Source organism: Zingiber officinale, chromosome 8A (assembly GCF_018446385.1).
Source record: "Zingiber officinale cultivar Zhangliang chromosome 8A, Zo_v1.1, whole genome shotgun sequence".
In the NCBI taxonomy this organism is placed as follows: Eukaryota; Viridiplantae; Streptophyta; class Magnoliopsida; order Zingiberales; family Zingiberaceae; genus Zingiber; species Zingiber officinale.
In genome coordinates, this window is record NC_056000.1 from 123758476 (window position 1) to 123763770 (window position 5295).

A 5295-nucleotide genomic window follows, 5' to 3' on the forward strand; every position below is an offset into this window, starting at 1 on the left:
CCGCTCGGCCCAAAACGGACAAGGCGCGGAAGGGGACAAAGGGAGCAACTTAGAATATCCTCCTTGAGATGTGTGTCGCCGACAGATAGCATGGTTGGTGGCTGGACCGGATATAGAATCGTACGGTGGAAGTTTCCACTGCCACGTCAGATATATGCCCGGACGATTGCAGCATGGCGACAGACACGCTTTTTTGACATGGTCATTCCAGGTATGCTTTGAGGAGCGTGCACACTTTGGGATGCATGCACGCATCCCCCCGGGAGCCCTATATAAGGACTCCCAGGCTTCAACGGAGGTATGCATTCTGCGCTACTGTAGCTACAGTGTTCATTCTCATCTTTCTCTCTTTCCGCCGGAGTTGACTTGAGAGTCGGAGGGTCGTTGCTGGGAACCCCTTCCCGGCTCGGTTTTGTGCTTGCAGGTTCTTGCCGGAGGTTCACAGCAGTCGAAGGGCTATACATCATCGCCGGGAGCGCCACGTACCCAGCGTTCATCGACTCAACGCTCGGACAGGATCAAACGTATGTGGGAAAGCACCTGAATCCGAGCAGAGAAGATGGAAGAAGTTGGACGCCAACTCATGGTGACGCTCTCTCCCGAGGAGCTCGACGCACTCATCCAAGCGCGAGCTGCGAAGATGGTCGAGCAACAACTGAAGGCCCAAGCCGAGCGGATAGCGCAGCAGACCGCCTCGGTTTCTGGTGCCTGAGCGGCGATGGAGGACCGACCGGCACGCCAGGAGACGCGCCGCCCGCCCCTATTCCATTCCATCGGGCACTGTTCCAGACTCCGTCGGAGCTGGCCCTAGCCAACCAGGGATTGTCCGATGAAGCGCCCGTGCGGGACGCTAGGAAGGGGAAGGCACCGCGTGCTGAGTCATCCCCCGAGCGGGTCAATCGCCAGTTCTTCAAGGCGATCTTACAAGACCCTCTCCCAAAGCATTACACTCCCATATCTATCGGAGAATATAGCGGTACAATCGATCCAGACGATCATCTCGGTAAGTTCGATAATGCTGCTACTCTTCATCAATACACCAACAAAGTCAAATACAGAGTCTTCCTCACTACATTGTCCGATTCGACACAACGCTGGTTCCGAAGGTTGCCGGACAGATCAATTAAGAGCTTCAGAGACTTTTGAACGACATTCCTTCATCACTTTGTCAGTAATCGACGCTACCAGAAGACCAGCGTCAGCCTCTTTTCCATGAAGCAAGGGCCAAGAGAAACTCTCCGAGCCTACATCCAACGCTTCAACCAAGCAGCTATGGACATATCCGCAATCTCGTCTGAGACAATGATGCATGCTTTTATACAAGGCTTAGTCGACGGGGACTTCTTTCGCTCACTCATCAGGAAGCAGCCTCACGACTACGACCACATGTTAAAAAAAGCAAGTGAGTATATTAACGTGGAGGAAGCGCAAGCGGCCCGAAAGAAGGAAGCGCCAGGCGAGCCCTCAGCCCAAACCAAAGGGAGAACACACACCAACTAGCAACCGCCGAGAGGACCACGTGCCGAGGGGATGAGGCCACCTCAAGATTCCAGGTCGCCCGCCGTTCAGCACATATATTGAAGGAAGTGCATCAGGGATCTTGCGGAGGACATCCGGGTGGTCGCTTGATGGCAAGGAAGATCCTGTTAGTGGGGTACTTCTAGCTGACCCTTCAAGAAGATGCCGCCCGGACCATCGCCAACTGCCTTTCCTGCCATAAACACCACTGCTTCTCCATCGGCCAATGGAGGAGATGAAGGCGTCTACGGTATCTTGCTCGTTCGACCAGTGGGGTATGGATATTGTAGGGCCTTTTCCCATGGTGACCGGACAGCGGAAGTTCTTATTGGTAGCGATAGATTATTTCTCAAAATGGGTCGAGGTCGAGCCGCTAGCGAGAATAACCGAGCAGATAGTCTAGAAGTTCATTTGGAAAAACATAATATGTCGGTTCGGCATTCCCCGACGGCTCGTGTCCGACAATGGGCGGCAGTTCGCCGGCCAAGAGCTCCAAGCATGGCGCGAAGGGTATGACATCCAGCAGCACTTCACTTCCGTAGTATATCCCCAAAGCAATGGGCAGGCCGAGGTCACCAATCGGGAGATCCTTCGGATTCTTCGCGTTCGGCTCGACCATATAGGGGGGAGCTGGGTGGATGAATTATCGGGCGTGCTATGGGTCATCCGCACGACCCCAAAGGAGGGAACGAGCGTTACTCCGTTTCACTTGGTATATGGAGGAGAGGCGGTCGTCTCAGTCGAAGTCGGTGTGGAATCCGAGCGGATATTGAGCTACAGCAAGGACAACGCCGAATGGAGATAGCTGAAGCTAGATTTGATTGACGAGGAGCGAGCCAAAGCAGTCGTCCGACTAATGGCATACCGGCAAAGGATGAAGCAGAATTATAACAAGCGAGTAATCCCTAGAGTGTTTCAGGTTGGAGACCTGGTATGGAAGAAGGTAAAGTCGGTCGGCGATGTGAGTAAGCTGGAGGCCCCATGGGTCGACCCCTTTAAGGTCATTGAAAAGCTCAGATCGGGTGCCTACTATCTCAAAGATCAAGACTGGCGACGGCTGGAACGACCATGGAGCGCGAACCACCTTCAGCCGTACCGAGCTGGGTGAAAGGTGCGCTAATGTAATCATTTAAGCATGTTTTCATTCTCCTGTACCCTTTGCCCGCAGGAATGGAATCACAAAATATAAGGGTATACCAATTTCCACCGAACGACCATCTCCATCAAACCGTCAAGCGGCGACATTAAATCCCAGAGTCGAACCAGCGACTATAAACCCCCCGACCTGAAGACCGTCGAGCGACGACGTTAAATCCCAAAGTCGGACCGGTGACTATAAAGACCCTGGTCTGAAGACCGTCGAGCGGCGACGTTAAATCCCAGAGTCGGGACCGGCGACTATAAAGACCCCGGCCTGAAGACCGTCGAGCGGCGACGTTAAATTCCAAAGTCGGATCGGCGACTATAAAGACCCCGGCCTAAAGACCGTCGAGCGGCGACGTTAAATCCCAGAGTCAAACCGGTGATTATAAACTTCCCGACCCGAAGACCGTCGAGCGACGACGTTAAATCCCAGAATTGGACCGGCGACTATAAACCCCCGGTCCGAAGACCGTCGAGCGGCGACGTTAAATCCCAGAGTCGGACCGGCGACTATAAACCCCCGGCCTGAAGACCGTCGAGCAACGACGTTAAATCCCAGAGTCGGACCGGCGACTATAAAGACCCCGGCCTGAAGATCGTTGAACGGCGATGTTAAATCCCAGAGTCGGACCGGCGACTATCAAGACCCCGGCCTGAAGACCGTCGAGCGGCGACGTTAAATCCCAGAGTCAGATCGGCGACTATAAAGACCCCGGCCTGAAGACCGTCGAGCGGCGACGTTAAATCCTAGAGTCGGACCAGCGACTATAAACCTCCCGGCCCTAAGACCGTTGAGTTCCGCTTGGAAAGAAGGTGTTTTGAGAAGCAAATGAGAGTGAAATTGAAAGGTTATATTGACTCGTTGCCTAACTGGTACATAGACAAAAGACAGATGAAAGTCGGATAACATTAACTCGCCGAACGACGAGTATACAGATGAAACTACAAAATCTAAAGGCACTCCTCACTGCAGAACATCGAAGATTGGCTCGGAGATAGTTTCCAACAATCCAGCCAAGTCTCGTGGGGGGGGAGGGGATGGATGCCATATCCGGAAGCTGGCCCTTAGCCTTCAGATAGGCAGTCGTTGCATGGATGGCTTCCTCAAAAGCCAGGACGAGTCGGTCGCTAAGCTTGTTGCCAAATTCTTCCAAACGGACATAGTTTTGCCTCATCACCGCGAAGCGACCTGATTCGTCATCTTAGTACTCTTTGAGAGCAGCTCGGGCGGCTTCGAGGGCGTCCTGGAGATCCTTCTTATCTCCTTGAAATTTAGCTTGGTCTGTCGATCAATTTTCCCGCTCGGTAGATAGCAAGCCAGTCAATTCTTGGACGCGTTGCTCCAGCACTCGGGCCTGCACATTCTTTGCCTCTAGATCAGAAATGGCCCTATTCATCCTGTTAGTTGCCAGCTTGATCTCCTGGTCGTGCGACTTAACCTAGGCTTCGAGCCCAGCTACTCTGGTTTCCAGGCCAGAAGATTTATGCCGCTAGACCGCCAGCAGTTTTTCAATTTTGTTCAGCTCGGCCCGAAGCATGGCATACGAAGGCCCCTGAGCTGGCGCCCCTCTAGAAATCTGAAGTTTCTTCAACTCTTCCTCCAGCGCCGCCAGGCAATTACTGACCACGATGTTCTCCACCTAGTTCTGCGCTCAAATGAAATACTATCAAGAATCGAGCAACATAATCATATAGGAGTTTGAGAGGCATACCCCGGTAGCCTGCTGCAAGTGGCTATCACCGAGCTGACCGGGAGTCATTAGGGCAACACGGGCCCTCGCATCCTCCCATACTTTTGCAAGTGGTCCGCGGATGGTGATCTGATGTTCAGGGGCAGTTGGTCGATCAGCCGCCAGAAGGAATTCTTTGGTTGGGAGATGCAGGACAGCCTTAATCACTCGACGGCCGCTCGGATCAGACTGGGCTGAAGGTGAGCGACCGGACGACTCGCCGAGCGGAGCGGAGATTATGCTCGAGCGCCTAAGCCGACGATGGACTCGTGGCAGAGAAATGACAGGCTGCACCTCGAGGGAAGCCGCTGGCAAATCGAGTTGCGAGGGAGTTCGATCCGAGGAAACTGCCTCGAATGAAACGGGGGCTGGGTTGACTGCTGCAGAAGAAGCGCCACCTTCTTTGATACTGGTTCCACAGAAGTAGCCGAATGGGCAGGAGGATCCGTTCTGCGCTGCTTGCATGTCACCAGCAGAGTGTCATCGGCCGAGTACCCCACGCCCTCCGGCGTAGGATGTCCAACAAACGAGGTAGCATCGCCGACCGCTTCGGTTGCAGGGATCCGATCAGCCGACTCTCCTACGACGGGTGTAGCTTCTTCACTCTCACCTTCGCGTGAGCCGACCGGCTCAATGCCCAGGTCGGCCATCTCCTTAGTAGTCGTAGCTTCGATCTCAGCCACCCTCAACCTCATCCGCTCGATAGCGCGAGCACGCATCATGATGTCAACTGCAGAAAATGAAAACAAATCAGTTAGACTAAAAGAGAAGAAGGATCAAGAATGCTCTTACCCATGCTGCTCGGAAGCTTTGAGCGGATCGGACTCAGCCCGAACACGTACAACATGCCTTCGCAAAGCAGCTTGTTGATGTTGAACTTTTGGCTGGCCAACATGTTGGCTGG